Genomic DNA, 20,797 nt, shown 5'->3' on the forward strand with positions numbered 1-20,797 from the left:
ATGCAGTTTCTGGTATTTTTTACACATACACCCCCGCTGATGCTCCTGCAGTGTACGCTCCATATCGCACAGTAGAAATTCCAATTTCAGTTTGGCAGCATGCCGTTTGGTTTAATGGCCCCTCCGACACGTTTTTACAGTGAGCAGACAAGGATCATTGTCCATTCCAGGCGCTACTTCGCCTGTGTTGGCTGCTTAAACCCCGCATCCTCAGACAGGTTCTATGACAGCCCAGAAACTGCGACCCCTATATGCCTCTTTGGTAGCTGTTATTAGGGGTCTGGTTCACTACATTACTCGCAACGTCCCGGGTGAGGCCCCGGATGGTGCGGCGCATCCAGTTGGCGGTCTCAAACTTAGTCCCGTCATGGTTAATACGGTCATGGGCAAGCATCCCCAGGATAAGGAAAAATGCCTTTTTGGCTTGCCGAGAAATATGACCAACTGGAAGCAGTGTTCTCAAATACTAGTCCTGTTGAGAAACACAGGATTCCCACTGTGAGTTTGCAGAAAGAATTAGTGCTTCACGTAACTGAGTGTACAACTTGGGGGGGGGATTTTTGCGGCAGTCTATACTAGACGCTTTGGCACCCAGTCATTGACTGTTTTGCCCACTGTGATCAAGCGTGCTTAGGATGAGCATGGACCAGAGGCAGCAGTGGAGTTGGGAACGCGGCTCGTGGGAGAGTTTGATATGGTACGCGATCTCGTCCTTGCAAAATGTCAAGGGGGATGTGGTAAGTTTCCAAGTCTCTAAAGCTCTGCGCGAGGTCCCCGACGCCGACAAACCCCGCCAGTTGCCGAAAATTATTACGGAGGCTTATAAGACCGTAGGCCGTAATAGTTTAGGTGTTAAGCCTTTCGCGAAAAAAGAAAAGCAACAGCAAGCTCAGCAAGGGTCATCTGATAAGGATGACCGCCCGTAAGTTCAGAAACAAAATTGGAGTAAGAACAAAAAACAGGGAAAGCAGCAGAAACAGGGTTCCCGTCCCGCTTCACCTACACCTGCCCCTGTTGAGCGTAAATATGATTTGCGCGACCGCAGTACTATTAAGTCGCCTGATAGGTTTCAGAATCCTGAACAACGTTCTCCTCGCTCTTTGCAGGAAACATCGGTAACAGCCACCGGTGGAGGAGGCGGCGGCAGAGGTCAAGGTGTCCAACAGAGCCGTGAGCAGCCTCGTAAGGCTGATGGAAAGGGCAAGCAGCACGAGTCACCGCGTCAAAGACCCCAGTTTCAAAAGAAGAAAGTTGCTGCTGTAACAGCGAGATATGCCACAGATAGTGAGAACGCAGCTTCGTAATCTGACATGGGCTCTGACCCTTCAGGACAGCGTGGCGGAGATTACCATAGTTCAAGAGGCGCTGTGTCCACTACTGAAGGTGACAGCGACTGACACCTTCGTTGTAGTGGAAACAGCTGACACTAGAGTGGCTCCCCCTGAACGACTTTATGAAATTGTCCTTGTAATTGAAGGTGACATAGAATGTACCATAAAAGGGTTTTTTGGGGAAAATCTAACGACTACTTATGATATTTTGTTGGCGGAGTTCAACTGGCAACCACCTTTTGTCTTGGCCGCTCCACAAGGGGAGGAGGTGATCCTCCCCGCTTACGCGCACACTGTGCCGAAGGAGCAGGCACTGCAATTTGTAGAAGATTGGGCTAAGGCGCTTGCGCCGGCGTTGTACCATACTCACTGTGGATGGGACAAATTTTCCCCTCGACATGAGATCCCTTTGCGGTCCATGCCACAACCACAACCCCAATACCCCATACGGTGTGAGGCGAAAGCCTCTGTGCCCGAAATCCTTGAACAATTGGAATATCAATGTGTAATTGAAACGTCTGTGTCTCCGATGAATAACCCACTTTTTACTGTGACCAAGCCCGATGGTTCGTACCGTTTGGTATTGGATTACCGCCACTTAAACTCACATTGTTGTACGTGTGCGGTGCAGAATACTCACAGCTCTGCTCTTGTGGATAGTCTTGTGCGTAAAAGGTTCAAAACCACGCTTGACATTTACAATGGTTTCTTTGCCCATAACTTGTCCCCCCTTAGTAGTCAGTGGACGAGTTTTACTTGCGGCGGCAAACAACGCCAACTTCTTCGTTTGGCCATGGGCTACAAGAACAGTCCAGGCGTTTTTGCTGCACGAATAGTCTCTCTGCTTGAGAGGCTCGACGCAGATGCATGTTCGTATGTGGATGACATTTATCTCACAGACGACGAATTATGGCCATATCTGTGCCGTGTTGACCGCATAATTTGCCGTTTTGCGGACTTTGGCTATAAATTCAACTTTGTGAAATCGCATATTGCAGAGTACACAGTGTTGTTCCTGGGCTACGAGCTCAACAATGAAGGTAGAGGCTTGGCTCCTCACTTCTTGGAGAAATGCGCACTTTTGCGTGCTCCCACAATGCTGAAAAAGCTACAATCCTTACTGGGCTTTTTGACTTTCGGATGTACACACATTCCGGAATATGCCCAGCGTATCAAGTCGCTCTATGCATTGATACAACCTACTTTTTCCAGATCATGCTGGCTGCCAGAACATTCAGCCATCTTGCAATCTTTGCAGGCTGTCCTACTACAATCTAAGTTCTTGTCGACTCATGATAACCACACCAACTTGGTAATAAGAATCATACCAGGGGCGGTGGGTTTCAAGTACCTCACTTTTAATGAGGGAGACACAGTTCCTAATGCTTACAAGTCACACCTGTACATTTCGACCAAGTTGCAGTTTTCCACTGTGGAAAAAGTTTTGACAGCAGTGCAAATGCCGATTCTTAAGGAGCGAGCACAGTCGCAGGGAAAACGCATTGTGGTTGTTACTCCGTATCCTGCCTTGGAGGCAGTGACGAAGGCCAGTGTACCAAATTCCAAGGCTTTGCACCCTCGGTGGATACAATGGGCTACATCCTTGACATCCCCGGATGTAACGTTCATTTTCGATTCCTCTTTGCAGACTCAAGAGTTTTTGCAGTATGAGTTTGTTAATCCTGCTCCTCTGACTATGCGCCCACTTGAGAATTTTCTTTGTATCATTTACACTGATGGAAGTGCGCAAGCGGCTACGGGTTGTAGACACGTGTATTTCGCGGCCTGTGCAATTGTGGTTGGTACGATGGTGGATGGTGAATTCAAGTCCGATGCCGTGAATACACAAACATTAGGGGACTGTACCGCCCAGTTGGCAGAACTACATGCTCTGATGCTTGCATTGGAGTACGCAGACCCCAGTGTGACTATTCTTATCGTGAGTGATTCTTATTACTTTTGGACTTGAATGATTATCGTGACTCCAAAGGTCGCACAATAAAACATAAAATGATCTGGGTTGGAGTGGCAGAGCTAAAAGAACAACTCCCACTCGTTTTTGTAACTCATACTCTGGGTCATCAGCGTGTTGGAGTTCACGCTGTTGGCAACTGTCTCGCGGACGAGGCTGAGAATGACAGCAGTAGCAACATTTGCAGTGGCAGCGGTTACACGTTCCAAAAGTAAGATTGATGATGACATCTTGGCAGCTATTGCCACAACTGAGAAGGGAGGTAATTATCCTAAGGGTTTCCCTTCGAAGTACTCTTATCACTTAAGTCCCAATAAAGTTCCTTAAGTGAGAATTAACGATGTTGGTGACAGACTGATTCCCAACGCGGACCGCAGACAGGCATTGAGTACAGCAGCCCACGCCGGGATGGCTTTGGTGCATGCCGTCGTGTTAGGTACTGTATCTCTCCTTCAGCAACGATATTGGTGGCGGGGTTTGTACAAACAGACACATGATTTTGTCCTTCAATGTGGCATTTGTCAGCAAATTAAACCTTCTTCTGCTGCACGCCCGCCCCAAATTCAGTTGTACATATCTAATAAGCCACTTGCTTGTGTTTATTTAGATCACTGCGGTCCTTTCTCCTCTGATACTATGTATAAGTACATCTTAGTAGCAGTTGACTCTTGCACGCGCTTTGTCTGGGTGTGACCTCAAAGGAGCGCTGATGCCAGAACTGTCATAAGAGATTTGCGTGTCTTTGTTGGAATTTTTGCATGGGGCACCTTCCATTCGGACTAGGGTCCAGCGTTCGCCTCTAAGGCGTACAAGGATGCCATGGGTTTATTGGGGGTCCAAAGCAAATTTTTGTCTCCATACAGGCCTGAGGGCAATAGTGTTGTGGAGCGGATGAACCGTGATTGAAAGCAATCATTGACAGCGAAGGTGCTGGCAGTGAATGGCTTACCCACCTGAATAGCGTACAACGTGCACGTAATAATCTCTCTAGAAGGCCTCTGGGTGGGCGGACCCCATACGAAATGCTCTTTGTCATCAAGATGTTTGTTCCGGACCTTGACGGTCTAGACATGGCGGCGGGAGCCTCATCCTTTGATGTAGACAAACATTCTAATGTTTTGCAGAACCTACAAAAGACCAGAGACAGTCTTGCAAAGGAACACTTGCCCTCCATGTCTGAGGCTGCGTTGCAGATTCCGGTAGTCGCCTGGCTACCCCAGGTTGGAGAACTGGTCCGGGAGAAGATAGACAACAAAAAAGAATTTGGTCCTTCCTATCGAGTTCCAGTTGCCGTGCTTGGTGTGCAGGGTACAAGAACAGTAATTTTACCTCCTCTTCCTGGGCGAAAGGGGAACAGGTACATTTCAATTGACCATGTCAAACCACACAGGGTGGCTGATACTGTATAGTATGAGGCCTGTGGTTTCGTGTCCAGCAATGGTACGACACTTTGTTTTGGCCCGGATCTTGCCATCGGGCCTGTCGTTGCCATTGAAATGAGTCCACTTACGAATCCTATATTGAATCTACCTGCTGGTGATCCTCTAATTACACTGAATATACTTACACAACTGATTTGTCCATGCCTGATTTGGAGACCCGTGTGGCTAATCAATCCCGTTTTTCATTTGACACTGGCTCATCCACATCAAAGACCCCTTCAAAACTTTCGATTTTTTCTACCTGATTAAAAAAAAAATGTGATCCCACCTTGGATTTACATTTGGCTAGTGCTGATTGCAATGTTTTTGTTCATGTCCATAGGATTTGTGGTATATGTTTTTTGTTTTATCAATGGACACTATGTTGAAGAAAGAACATCAATTTGAGTGATTGATGGAACTCTGGCTCCCCACTCCTCTTCGCACATCATGAAGAGGGACCAGACTTTTGTTAATATAACTGCTTGGCCCGTTTTAGATGGATTGTTTGGGATGCTGTAAAGTTCCAGATTCATGGTCCGACGGAGGTTATTAATGTTCCCAATGTACTCTGTGTTTCTATGGGGGATGTGGTTAAACAAAATATTCGCTCTGATGATTGGGATTTTAAAGCTGTGGAAGCTTTATTTACTGATTTGAAATATTATGCTGCCTTCGATGCTGAAGATTTATATTTAGAGTCTGCGAATTATGGTGATTTGTACTGTTACCAACATTTTGGCAATCACTTTCTGCATAAGACTAGCTCATTTAGAAGCATGGTTAATTTCATACAGTGGGAATATTGTCCCGCACCAGTGGAAGGCAGCTCAAGAACATTTTTGAAAAAGATTTCCTATTTTACTGATTTTGATCAATCCAACCCTAATGCATTTTATTTTAAATTGACTGGAGAGTCATTTTCCAAGGTTAGACTTACCCAAACCAAATTACTTTATTCGAAGTCCTTTACTGACCAGTTGGCTGTTGGGGGCTATGAACTGTGGAGAGATACTATTGATCTTAAATCTGTTTGGGGTTCTAAAAGTTGGCAAATGCAAGGCACTGAGGCTTTGCATCGTGCATGTCTCATCCCAAACCATATGTTGTTTCTGAAAGATACTATTTCACAAACCACATGCTTTGGATTGGCTACTTCTAAAAAATTAAATGCTCCTTCATTTCCTGATTTGGGTGAATTCCCCCGTTGGAATAATTTTACCAGTACACCCCTGAGTGAAATACAGGTACTGTTCAGTAATTCCTCTTTTAATGTATCCAGCATTAATCCCGAAGGCTGGTTGCTATGGCAAACAAGTGTGGATTCCTGCCAGCACCGCTTTCTGGGTCTGACCCCTGGCTATACGGTGGTTAGAGTTGATCCCCGTTTTCAGACTCACCATTCAGTCACCACCTATTCTGTAGGCAAGTTGCACCAGAGTTGGCTCAGACATTCATCCTTATCGTCTGTTAAGTCGATTTGTCCAAACTCACTGACACTGTCGATTTAAATGATTTTGTGAAAGGCCCTGTGTGTGGCAGATCGAAAAGATGGATATATGCTGCTTACAATGAGGTTTGGAAACTGTCTCAAATTGAAGCTGCTTCTAGGCTTTGAGCAATTGATCAGGCCAATTTAGAAAAAGTGCTTGCCATTGTAGATAATAGCATTAACACCCTTTCTTCCCGAATTTGTGTCATCTGTGGTTGATATTGTCCAAGAAGATATTGCAGTGTTATATCATGGGTAGAATCAATTGCGTTCTGTTGTGCAGTTTGCCTGGACTTTGCAAACGTTATAGAATGGTCCCGTTCCATGGGATTACATGAACACAAGCTTGTTATTTCTGTCTTTTAATTTGACTATGAAACAGCAATTTATGTCAATGAAGGATTCCATGTTTTCCCTGTTGCATATTGAAAAGTTAGAACCTTTGCCTTTTTCTGTAGCAGAAGCCAATTCGGCAGTTTGGCTTATACACAAGCTAATAACCTTATCCTTCTCTCTTTTCAAATTCGAAGCTTGCATGAAACACTGTGCTATAGGCAGATTTGAGCCCCTGGGTGGAGCATATCTTCATGAAGTTTGGAATCTCCCATTCACATACAGATGTTTGAGGGATGGTAAAGAAGTGTTTTTGAATGACAAAGATTGCATCACTACACCAGACAATTCATTAACATGCAGAAATCTTCAGTTGGAAGGCTCGTGTAATGTGCTTGCACCAAATTTAGCGTGTGTTTTAAAAGGCACACCAGTCCCGGCCATTACACCTACATTCACAATGCTTGCTAATGGTAGTTATTTATTATTAAATAACGAAGAGTGTTGTGGGATGCATGCCGGTATTGCTTACATTGTTACCATTTCCCAGTGTGTCACTTGTTACAAGAATTTGTTGTTCCCTCCTCCGCATGGCAGGCTTGATTCTTCCATCTGGCCCTCGATTCCGACCTTGAAAGCAGAGTTCAACAAGATGAGCAGAATAAGAGCTCTTTTGTCTCAGAAGGAAGTTCCCCTTACATCTGCATGTGAGACGTTTGTCCTTCACGTTGCAAATACTCGTACTGAAGTAAATGCCTTATTAAAAACGGACCTGCCCTTGCACTTCGTGCTTTGATTCACACAATCTTAAATGCCTCGTCGACTACTGGCTTGGCACATTTTTTTAAAGTAGGATGCTCTGGCCTTGTTACCTCATTTCATATTTGGTGTGATCCCAGCATTTTTTCATTCGATTTTTTCGAGTGTCTTCGGAGGTTTCCCCTTGCTCCTGGCTTTGGGCGCCGGCATTCTGCTTTTATTTTGTTTATTACAAAATGGATGCACAGTATTTGCCCCAGGATGTACAGTCCCGGCTGCTTCACCTGCGTGACCGGATGCTAGAATACTCTGGAGCGCTGCCTTTGGCGACTCTAAGTGTGGCATTTGGTTTATCCTTCCGGTTCTCTTTCTTCACGTGCGTGCAGCCTGTTTTCCATTGCCTGGATTGTGAATTCAAACGGGCCCTGGATTTGTGTCTCTGCAACACGGTGTCTCCTGATCTGGATTTCGATCTACTAATGAGTCCCTCAGTTGCTCATGAAATAGAATGTTCTAGTACCAGGATTATGGCCTGCACAGTGGCACATGAGGTTCTAGGCAAATGGAACATTTGGACAGCGGCCAATGACTTTCTGGATCGCAGTTATCTTGAAATAAGCCAGAGTTGTCCTCTGATGATGCTAGAGGCTCCGGCAATCGAGGAACATGTATGTTCTTTCCCTTTGCTTAATTGAATGGCTGAAATGTTCATTTGGTGCTTACACGTTGTTGGACTGAAGTATTAATTATTTTATTGCTTCATAGACACATGCTGGACTCGTGAATATTTTACATTTTTGTCTTGATTTGTCCTTACATATTTGTGGTATTTTAACACACCATGGCCACGTGTGTTAGTATTCACTGATTTGGATTTTTTTTTTAATTTTCATTCTTAAATTTCAAGTTTGGCAAACTTTCGGAACTTGGTTCTGTCTCCCTCGAACTCGAACTCTGCATTCTATGATGTTTGCCCTGAGTGCTGTGTGTTCCCCCGAACATGGGGCGGTGTAGTGTGGTTTATGGGCCTCTTTCTGCGTGCATGTTAAGTTAGCATGGCTTATTAGGAGTTTAAACGCCATTTTTCCTTTTGCTGCTTTATTGCACACGACACTGCTTAGCTGTTTTTGCAGAGTTAGCTTTCACGAAGGTCTATACATGAGAAAAGGTTTGTTTTTCGACATCTCTAGACATACATCGTGTCCCCAGTCTGTCCAGTGGGTGCTGAGCCACCAAGGTTATCATAACGTGCGAGCCTGTTTATCGGCGTGTCCGTGTAACACATTCTAGATACAACAATTTGGCAGCTGCAAGCTGAGTAGGATTCTGGCTCCTTTATCATAGCACACTTGCCAGAATTGAACACACTTGGAAGATTCCAGGCATGCAGAGAGACTAACCGATCCTGATGTATTTCACACTTACTGAGCGGACAGGTAAATGGGGTCCCCCTAAGAAAGTTCAAGAGACCTTCTATAGTTTTATAATACATAGTTCCTAGATAGGGAGGGTGCTTCAAATAGGCGCTTTTATCACCTATTTGCACTATCATTGTAATATGATTCCTCCTTTTGTATTTTATGGAATTGTAGCCATGCTGACAGTATTATTCTTAATCATATGTATGCTTATGTTGACTAAAATACTGCGCTTGAGATCACGTCGTTAAAATAAACATTTTAACCTTACAGTGTCTCTATTTTACTCCTGTTGTGGACTGGTATGAACGTATAACAAAAGAATGTTCTCGCTTCCCACCATTCCTGAGATGGTCCTAAGTCGCATGTTCTAGGTTGTCTGATCATTGGTTTCTTTGCTATAGGACGAAGAGCTAATGTGACACTGATTGCTAGTCTGGTAGGGGATTTTGGGTACTAAGGTGAGTTTTGGCACACCCTAATTCACTGAGGTCCTAAGTCTCTATGCACAGTTCTGTATTTGAGCAGAATCCCTGTAACAGAACAGGATCAAGACTGATTTGCCTATGGCTGGGTCTAAACTGGGGTGGCATGGTGAGCAAAAGAACAATGAATTTAACCCAGATCTCTTGACTGGGGGTGAATGTATGATTTATTCAGCACTCCGTCCATCATTTGTTTGTGTAGCACTTTTCACCCCAAGTGGGATGGGTATGCCCAGACGTGGGTCCCTTGCTCACTGTGCCACTGGATTCATGCTAGCCTGGCTGATGAAGGGTAATACCCAGAAACCAATCCCAGGATGCTTGTTTCTGTTCCAGGGAGGACCTGGCTTGGCATTTCGTTCTGGACTGTTCCCATGAGGCACAGGGTCAAGACTGATTTGCATATGGCTGGATCTAAACTGGGGTGGCATGGTGAGCAAAAGAACGATGGATTTAACCCAGATCTCTTGACTGGGGGTGAATGTATGATTTATTCAGCATTCCGTCCATCATTTGTTTGCGTAGCTCTATCTATTCACTGACATGATCTGTCCAGCTCATTTTGCTTGATAAAAAGTAAATTACTCTTGTCTTAACCTTTTAGCTCATGTGTGTGCACATTTAAACAACGTCCTCCTGTTCCAATATAGTCTTTCCTGCCCTTAAAATGTGGCAGAGTGTGGGAGTTCCCACAATTCTTCACAATGAGCTTGGCAGTTGCTAAGTTGCTAGACCATGGGACATGCCCATCGCTGCTGATCTAAATGGGGACATCACAGGTGAGGAGTTCTTTGGAAGGGGTACAGTGCTGAGTATTCTTGTGGAGGTGGGGATGGGGTGGCGGAGGTGAAAATAGTGACATGATTTGCTGCTATGTCTGTTTATTTATTAGTGAGAGCTGGGAGCGCCTAGTTTGCCCTAAGCGGCTCGTGCTGACTCACTCTGACTAAGTGCTGGGATACCCCGAACTTGCGAGATTTAGGAATTTGCTTGCTGTTGATGGCAGTGGGTGCCATTTGATGCGTGGGTGGCACTGGGTGCCTTCGCGGGGTGAAGTTGGGTGTCTCTAGATCGCGATTGTCATAGTGGATACCAAGGGCCTCATTTTCAAACGTTTGAGCGTGTGCTCGAGACACACCACAATTTAGCACTGCGCATGTGGGCCTTTAAAATGGTGGGTAAATTGATGCTATTTTTGCATCACACAAACATTAATAAATGAGGAGCTATGAGCCCAAGTTGGCGATTGTAGTGATTGGTCCTTCAGCTCGTCTGCATCAGTGCTTTGTGCCCTCAGGAGGGGGCGGCAGTACTCGGCGCCCTACCTGTGCGTGGGCAGTTTTGAGTGCCACGACTGAGTGACAGCAACGCTTAGCAGAGGATCAACTAGAGCCAAACTTCGGGATGGGGGGCTAATAAAAATTCCCCTGCTAATTCTTCCAGCCATAGGCAGAGTGGAGATGCAGGGGCTCTACGGAGTGAAACCACAACAAATCCTCATTAACAATTAAATGATCTTTTAAAGACCTGTGACGTACTCGGGTGCACCAGCAATAAGAGGGGCACCACCTCCCGGTAATCAGTGAACGGTCACTTCTAAAATGACGAAACATGGATTAATTATTAAATGCCCTAATTATTAACACGTGGACCAGCGGCGACGAATAATCGTCATGGAGGCGGTCGTGCCTTTGAGCGGGGCGCTACCAGGAGACCCTCACCAGAGCAAAAACATCTTATTTCATCTACACATCACAGGGGCCATCGAACCCTCAGAGAACTGTTGATAACAATAGGGCAATTTACCAACCCAGTGCCCTGACAAATGACGTAGTGTCGCTACACTCAGGGGGCTGATTTACAAGGGCCTTTTGCTGCCAGTACGTCACAATTTCCCATATTAAAAGTGACAAACCGGCAGTGCAAGGGGCTTGTAAATAAGCCCCTCAGCATCTCAATGGTGCGCAATAGACTTTGTAAAGGCAAAGTAAGTGCAAGTGACTTTGTAAATGCAAACTCTGAATCCTCAAGGTACAAACGTATGAATCCTGCTTCAAGCACCATGCTCTCTTGAAAATGGGAAGTAATAGGGTGAGACCAAGGCTGAGTCCTCCTTGAAGTTCACTAGGGAAGTCACACATGTTTTGCAACTCTTTCTGTGGTCACAATGCATGGAAGGATTACCACCTGCCGAAGGCAGGCAATAACAATTTTAACTGCAAGCTGTAAAAGTTGGACATCTTACACTGTGCTTCTGCAGGTGGTGGCCATCGGTAAATGCAGACAGTGGTCCCACAGACCACTGCGGTAAGTACCTGACACAGTGTTCGGCTGTATATTGGATTTCCCCCGTTTGTTCCCTTAAAACCCTTTAAATCCCTTTAAATCACAGAGGCTGCAGTGCAGGAACATTGCAAATGGGGGAAAGAGGTTTATTGTCCCTTGCAGGCCTCCATCCCTGCATTCATAAGTTTTCGCATGGAGTCGCAATTTTATATCTGGTTCTTTAATATTAATCTGGGGGCTGCTTTTGTGAAAACCCTCTTGTGGTGCAAGAGCTTTGAGAATCCCTCACACTGCAAAGGGAAAAGTTGATTGAAGCGCAGTGCAAAAATTGCACTTTAAGCAGCCTCTCAGACCTGGCTTTTCCAGACAAGAAAAGTGTTTGTCAGGCTGAGCAAAGGTCAGCCTGACAGACACTCTTCTTGTCCAAATCAGTCAGCCAGGAGCTAGACATGCGCTAAATGCACAGGCGCCTGACTGCTTGAGCTGAATTTTGGTGAGCTGAAGATGTCAGAGCCCAGTGAACATGACCTCCTCAGCTTGGCGAATGTGCCTCGAGGCCCTCCCCCTCATGACAAGGAGGAGCATCACAGATTACCTCGGACCTGGGTGCTTCAGTTTTAAGCCCTGAAGTGCACAAATGTCAATTAGTGACACCTAGTCACAAAGTGGGATGGGTCAACAGTCTCACTGATCCCATCCCACTCTGTGACAAGTGATAGACTGCTACCTCATCTCATTGCCTGACCTAGCGTCAGCCAATGAGGGAAGGCCACAGTCTCAACCCTCCTGGGACCTCTGAGGCTTCCCTCCTGCAGAGCTGCAGTGAATGTAAGTTTTATGTTTTTGAATGTTTGGTGCGCATGTATGAATTTGTTGTGAATGGGTGTGGGCGTGAACTAATGGGTGTGAGTTAGTGAGTGTATATCAGCGGCGGTGGGTGACATTTGAAAGTGGTGTGGCGCAAAGTGATTAGCATGCTGCACCGTAGCGAGCGAGCGCAGCAAGCGAGCCCGAACCCCAAAAGGTTGTTTTTTTAGGATAACCCCCCCCCATGAAAATTTTGGAAAAAAAGAAGAAAAATCGTGCATTTTCAAGCAAATTTGAGAAAGTAGGAAGGTTAATAAAGCAATTGTGAAAGTGCAGTTATTACATTAATAGATGGCATACCATAGGTAGCTGCTTATTCAGTATAACCACAGAGCTTCATACATTCCGTCCTATTATGCTCAGGTGCTGAATTCAGACTATAAGACTTTCATGGAAATCTCAGCTCTAAGAGTAGAAGAAGTTGCACAGCAGTTGGGAAACAGCCTTCACAAAGCATTGGGAACCACGCTTGTACTCAAGCTGGACAGCCCAAAGCAACTATAACCAGAAAATAAAAAGCAGGCAACTGTGAGTTACAAACTACAAAGACAATGGTAGGTGAAATGTATTCCCAGAGAAGCTTTCAGAATTTCCCCACGATGTCATGAGCAAACCAAATAGCTGCACCGTCTGGTAGGCTTCAACCTAAAAATGAGGCTCTGTGGAATAAAATGTTTGCCTAGGATCACACAGTTTGGATAAGCAGGGAAGCCAGTATTGCACGTTATCTGATTTTATGTTTTGAGATTTGGCCACCAGATGTGTCTCTCTCTCTCTCTCTCTCTCTCTCTGTCTCTCTCTGTCTCTCTCTCTGTCTGTCTCTGTCTCTCTCTGTCTCTCTCTGTCTCTCTCTGTCTCTCTCGCCCTCTCCCTCTCTCTCGCCCTCTCCCTCACCCTCTCCCTCGCTCTCTTTCTCCAAATTGCAGTTTTATATAGTGCGAACTCGACCTATAGGTATCAGAGCGCTTTACATGAGCTGGGAGAGAACACACATCCTATACTTTGTAACGTGTCCCTTTATATTTGTGGCAGGATGTCGAAGTGTTCTACAATCTCTGTCATGCTTGGTGGTAATGATTCACCCATTCAGCGCTCACCTTTGGCCAGTTAGCATCCTTCGTGAAAACAAATTTGATGCCACTCCGCTTTATGCAGAAAAACTCAACTCCCCTGCTTTCGATGGTTCAGATGTCTCTCGCAATAACAAGTAGTATTTTCATTGTAGCCCCGCAGAAACTGCGGCTATAGCGATGGCAACGTGTATGACACTGACAGGACACTGTTTAATGGCCCGGAAAAGTTTTTTTCCTTCCAGCCTCGCAATAACAAGTTATTCTAAAGAATACCGTCTGTAATAAGTCTGCAGCCTCGCAGAAATCATAAGATGTGAAAACTGCAGGGCCACACAAAAGGGGAGAGGGTGTGGTCTGACGGCTAGCGTGGCCTACTTTGGTGCTGGAAAACAAGGTTCGAGCCTCGTATCTAGCTAAAGCTTTTTTATGACACTCACGAGTGGCTCTATTTCTTAATTCAACCCTCGATATTTCTTAATCCAACCCTGGTGGCTGGCTTGGTGGTTCATGGATGGATGCGTGATGGGTGGGTGGATGGATGCATGCATGATGAGTGGATGCATGATGGATGGATGGATGGGTGGATGGATGCATGAATGATGGATGGGTGGATGGATGAGTGGGTGGCTGGGTGGTGGATGGATGGATGGATGATGCTTGATGTGACAACATGTGTGAAAGGACACACGTTAATGGTCCCAAAAAGTTTTATTTCATTCCAGCCTCGCCAACGTTTCTGGCATGACAGGTTAAGTGTCACTAAGTCTTCTTACGTGGCAATGGTCCACAGGTAGTGAACAAAATACAAAATGTGCCTTGTGCTGTTGTTGTGGACACGTTCCCCCTGGCAGCCCACGGGGAAACACACGGTGCCCACGGTGGCCAGTCCAGCCCTGTCTGTGTATTTAAACACCTTAACTTATAATTCAAGATTTTTAGGCAACATTGGGCTTGAATTAGCTAAAAATGTATAATAACATGCAAAGTTGCCCCTAACTCTGAAGCACACTGCTAATTCTGCTGTTTGGCTGAAGCTCAGACTCTGACGCACACCGCTAATTCCGCTGTTTGGCTGATGCTCAATAAAGTGTGATTACCTCCCACCACCTTCCCAATTATAGATTATAGCACGCTGCATACACTTGATTGACTAAGGTTTTGTTGAGTGTGGAGGCTTGAGGTTTCATATGCTGTGAACTGCACAAAGTACACTCTGCACTTCCAGGTGTGTACAAATGTACGGAAGCCACTAAACAATAACAAACAAAACCAAGGTATTATTAGTAATGTGAATTAATTTGCTATCGAAATGCCTCTCTTTCTGTTACCAGGCACATTATGGTAGGACAATGGCCACGCCTGCATTGGACGTGTTTAATTCAACAGAGACTCATTATTAGAAATAATGAGAAACAGTTAACATTTAAACCTTTCCCTCAACATCAGCCATTTCTTCGCAAACCCAGACATACCACCTTACATTTCTTAAGAAATACATTTGTGACGCAGTTCTTGGCAAACATGTCACGAATCTCTGGCGAGTTAATCCACTGCTACTCATATTGCTTAAAACACCAATTGCGAACAAACATTTCTCAACCAGAGACTCCTTACCCTCTCCAACTGGCGGCTAATTTTCATTTAATTTCTTGCAATATTGGTTCGGAGATAATTACTTTTAATGTCAGAAAGATTTAGTTTAATAATATATCATCTCTATTAGGCTGCGGGGCGGGTAATTAAAAGTGTGCCGGATAGCAGCAGGGAAGCAGATGGCCTTTGTTTACACTGATGCAGTCGGTAAATAAAAGTGAAAAGTCAATGGCAAAAAGACAGGGAAAATCTGTTGGAACTGAAACCTGTTAATGCACCAAACATTAGCAGAACACTGGCATGTTTAGAAAATAAAATGAACAGGCGTCCCCGGCCCCGGTGCCCATCTAGTACAACCATCTGTGCATCCATAAAAAAATACTTGAGTTAGTGATATGCATGACGAACCAACACAGAGGAAAGCTATATGCATGACAAAACAAGTGTACGCATGGCACTTAGAGTAGGGATCGCCATCACCTTGATGAAAGCCTTTGGCCCTTTATGGGCAAGCCTATGAGATGAAACATGTCCGCACTCTTAAGGATGACAGAGACATAATGCGCCAGCTCATCCGCTTCCTGTTTTTTTTTATCCTACCACGTGTAACCTCGAATAAATAAATTCCATTTGGATTACGCAGACATCATTTTACACAATAATCCGGATCCCTTGATTAAGCAGCTACTCTCATTGAGGTCGGGGCCTCCCTGCAGTCCTGTCAAGTATCACGCATCAGGCGTGACTCCTACGCATTTCAGTGTGGTGTTCCGCAACACCACACTGAAATACATTGTCACGCATTTTTAAAGGTATTCTGAAACTTGCCTATGGCAGGGTGCTGCGCGCGCGACGGCGCCTGTGACACCTGTTCCGAGGCTCGTTACGTGAGGACGTCCTGTATTGCTCGCTTGACTCCGGAGGAATTTGGAGGCTGGCTAGTTTTGCGAAAATCTGGGCACCACGCTGCCTGTGTGGCGTGGGGTGTGTGCGCTCCTCCCTCTGGTTTGCGGCTCATTACGTGACTTCCTGTATCAGTGCTCCATAGCTGCCAAGGTTTCAGATTGCTGTGGTGACATTTTCATAATTTCAGTGTAATTATGAGTGACATTTCAACAACTATGAGTGACACTTTCTCATGAGCAAAATCAAGCAATGTAATTGTGCTAATTTCTTGCACAAACCACACAGGACGCAGGGTAACCTTTCCAATAGGCAGAAATAACTTGTCTACCTATAAAAAGCAGGCTCAGAATTAATAACAACAACAATAAATGTATGCCCAAGTGGGCCAATCACCCTTTTTGCTTCTATCCACATGAGAGCCCTGCTTTTCGCACAGCACGCCCCAAACAGCGCAACCCGTGGACTCCAACATGGAAGTGCTGCCACAAACACAAAGGACCGCCATACTCCTTCACATCATCCTGGCTGCTCTGATGTGGACAGCACCACAGCTGACCAACTCGTAGCAACTGGGCGCCAGCTTCCATGAGCGAAGCTCCACTCACCACAGAAACTAACAGCTATCTGCAATGAAAGCAACGGTAGGCCAAAGCCTCTGCCACCAAAATCAGGTATCCACCGAAAAAGGAAAAAAGAAGGAGGTGGTAATAACTAACAGCACTGGTGACCCCGCTGTTTAAAAGCGAACAACCATTTGCAAACTGTCTCATTATTTTTTGTTTCTGGCGCACAGTTGATGTCGGTCTGTCAAAGTACTAGAAATCTAACAGCAACACCAGATATGTATCAATACAGACAGCACATAAAATAAAGTCACAATTTTAACGTGATAACTTGCCTCGGATGATAAGGGGTTAATAATGTGGCTGTCAGGAATGTTAAAAAGAGCACAGCCTTATGATGTATTATTGCTCTATTTAGATGGGAAAAACAACAAAGAGCTGCTTCAAACATGAAAAAATAACCGATTAAAGAAACCCTTTTAGCCGGGGAAAACAAAAAATGCATCTTTTATTCGCTAAAATGTAATATTCAGTCAAATACAAATCTGCAATGGTCGCCTACAGATGAGCACTTCCTGTTCAATGGCTAGTTGGGTTATGAGCCCTTTATTTCAGCTCCAGACTGACTCTCGTCTCTTCCATGAAATGCCCTTCCCCTTGGCAATCACTGGATAAGAATGTCTCACAGGGCAGAAAGACGACAGTCTCCTTACTATTAGGGCTGCACAATTTCCTTTTCAGCAGCGCAAGAACAGGCAGTTCTACCTGTAGTCAGTAGCTGCCACCCGGTCGTGTATGTTAAAGAGGAAAACTGTGTTAGTAGCTCATAATCCCTGACATGAATACAGGCGAGGCTGGTGGGCGGCGGCAGTCTGTAACCAAAGTGACTGCATGTGCCACAACGTGAACTTGATCATGGCAAGTAATTAAACTTTACACGTAGTGTTCTGGTATGCAGGAAAGTAACGGTTTCAATTGACCACGACCAAACATAATTATGCAACCCTAATAATACGGAGACTGTACGGAAAAATTTAAAATCACACGCACAATCCTTCACAGAAGCAAGTTCAGTCACTGTGGTAGCGCTCTAGTGTTCCTAGAGCGGAACAGGAAGCGAGACCACAGGAAGCGGAAGACGGCCATATTGTTTCTTGGCGCCGACCGCATAAGAAGCTAGCCCCGGCGCTCCTAATAAATATACTTGTGCAAAACATAACGGCGTCTGCACATCATTACAATGGCGACGAGTCGGGACGAGTAAACACCCGAACGCTCACACGACCCCTAGCGGTTGCACGCATATCGCGTGAGACGGAAAACGACCACGGAGCGCGGCAGAGGAGCCGGCAAGGCGGGAAGAAGCGCGAAAAGAGCACTAGCGCGCGCAAAAGCCAGAAAGGGGCCCTACACAGACACCAGAGCCCAGAAAAAGCCATTACACGGAGAAATAACAACAGAAGGGGGTAGAGTGCACAGCAAGACTGCAGAAGACACCCACGAGGATACAACAAGCACCCACAGGGATACAACAAGGTACCTAACCCAGAAACATCACCATAGGCCCTAGTTAGTGCCCTAGCAAAGGAGAAAAGAGGAGCACACTGGCGGAGTCTGCAGGCCCATCGAATACAAAGACAGGAGGCAGCTCACGAGCAGCATCTCTCACCACAGAAGGTGGACTGGGAGAGGACAGCGAGGGAGAGCACAGATAGGACGAGGGAGGAGAGCAAGGCGCCCCAGGGAGTCCATCCAGGCAAACAGTCACCGTACCTAAAGCCAAGAGGAACGTCCCAGCCATGGCGAGCCAGAGCACATCCCTCACCCAACTAGTTCCATTCCTCACGAAAAGCGGAGAACCGGAAAGAAAATGGGAAGACTGGAAGAGGTACTTCCTTAACTATCTGGAGGCGCTAGAAGAGGAAGGCGATACACCCTTCACGAGTAAAAGGAAAAAGAAGATTCTGCTCCATAACTTAGGTCCAGAAGGGCTCAGGATCTATGACACCATTGTGAAAGGGGAAAGAGCCGCAACGGATACGGAGGTGTTTAATCATGCCATCGAAGACTTAGACGCACATTACAGGCCTGTGGTGTGTGTCGCCATTGACAGATTCAACTTCTTTCAGAGGAAGCAGAAGAGCGGAGAGTCTGTTGACGAATACGTCGTAGCACTGAGGAAGTTGGCTGTCACGTGCAAATTTGGGGGACTGCATGATGAATTCATCAGGGACCAAATTATTATGCATACCTCTAGTGCCCACATACAGGAGAAATTGTGGGTGAATGGCGACGCTCCACTCAAGGAAATCTGGGCGATGGTCAAGAAAGCAGAGCTATCGAAAAGGTGCGCTCAAGCAGCGAAGAGAGACGCCCAGGAATCGCAAGCGGTGTGTAGAGTAATGGCGCCAAACAGAAACGACCGTTGGAAGCAAAATGAGACGCGGAAGACCCAGGGAGGAAATAGAGCTGATTTCTCCACCAAATCACAGGCGGACAGCAAGTCACACAAAACAGGAAAAAACCAGTGTTACAGGTGTGGGAGCAATAACCACCTGGGAAACGACAAGGCGTGCCCTGCCTTCAAGGCCAGATGTTCCTACTGCAACATCTTTGGACACTACGAGAAGGTGTGTCGCAGGAAACCGAAGAATGCCGTGGTGCGTTTGGTAGACCAAGATCAGCGAGACGATTCCAGCGATCAGGACGACAAAGGGGAAGAGGAGGAATTCCTGTACATTGATGTCCAGGTTCTGGAGATGGATGGTTCCAACTCAGACAGGCCCCGACTCGACATGCACATAGGGGGCATACCCTTGGAGATGATCGCGGACAGTGGAGCGCCTATCTCGATCGTCCAGAGGCAGGTATGGGAAGACAACTTTGCGTCGAGGATCAAAGAAACACTCCTACCCATGGATGTGAGACCGGTAACGTACACTGGACAAAAGATCCCCATGCTAGGCTACTGCCCGCTCTTGTTTGAATTTAGAGGCCGTCACGCGCAGTGCAAGCTGTGCGTTGCAGAGAGAGGCCCGTCCGTGCTGAGTTGGAAGGACCAAGGAGCCTTGGGGATCCAGCTCAACCCGGGAGGCATAGAGAAAATCCTACTCATGGATATGGAGGTCAGGGAAGACGTGCAGCTGTGGCGGAAGACATATCCCAAAGTATTCAACGGGCAGATTGGCGAGCTGGGCAAGTACACACACCTCATCAAACTGAAAGAAGGGGCAGTACCAGTGGTCCACAAAGTGAGGAACATTCCGTTCCGCAGCAGGGAGGCAGTACAAACAGAACTGGAAAGGTTGGAAAAGGAAGGAGTCATCAGGGCGATAGAGAGTGCGGAGTGGCTGTCTCCCCTGGTTGTAGCCCAAAAGCCCAACGGCAAGGTACGTCTCTGCGTGGACTTAAGAGAGTTAAACAAAAACATTGTCATAGACAAATTCCCCTTGCCACGCATCAGTGAAATGCTGGCGAAAACGAAGGACGTCACATGGTTCTCCACGGTGGACCTCTCGTCGGCCTACCATCAGGTCAAGCTTCATCCGTCGTGCACCCACCTCACGTCGTTCATCACACCATTCGGGTGCTACGAGTTCGTGAGGATGCCTTTCGGCCTAGCTTCTGCCGCTGCCGTGTTCCAGAAAATCATGCACAAGCTCCTAAAAGACCTGAAGGACGTCCTCTTCTTCCAGGATGACATTCTGGTAATGGGGAAGTTGAGGCAGGATCACAATGTGAAACTTCACAAAGTACTACAGAAGCTGCAAGACAGCGGATTGACTGCCGAATGGACCAAATGCAACTTGGGAGTCCAGTCGGTCACATACCTCGGCCATGAGGTGAGTGGACAAGGAATAACTCCGAAGAAAACAAACATGAGAGCCATCATGGAGGCGCCCACCCCGGAAAAGAAGGAAGATGTTCGGTCATTCCTAGGAATGGCCGAGTATTACAGCAAATTCATTCCTCATTTCGCAACAAAGACACACCACATACGACAACTGCTCAAGGAAAAGAACAGGTTTCAGTGGGGAAAAGAAGAGCAAACAGAGTTCGACGCACTCAAGCAAGAAATGGGAACAGCCATTCCCCTCAAAGGATTTGACCCCAAGGCTGAGTCTATTCTCACCACAGACGCCAGTGATCGAGGCCTAGGAGCGGTACTGATGCAGAGAGAGGAGTCAGGAGAGATGTCGACTGTCAGCTTCGCCTCCCGCTCGTTATCACCCAATGAGGAGAAGTTCAGTGTGGTGGAGAAAGAAATGCTGGCGGTGGTCTGGGCGGTGGAGAAATTT

This window comes from Lissotriton helveticus, chromosome 7, assembly GCF_964261635.1.
Source record: "Lissotriton helveticus chromosome 7, aLisHel1.1, whole genome shotgun sequence".
Lineage (NCBI taxonomy): Eukaryota > Metazoa > Chordata > Amphibia > Caudata > Salamandridae > Lissotriton > Lissotriton helveticus.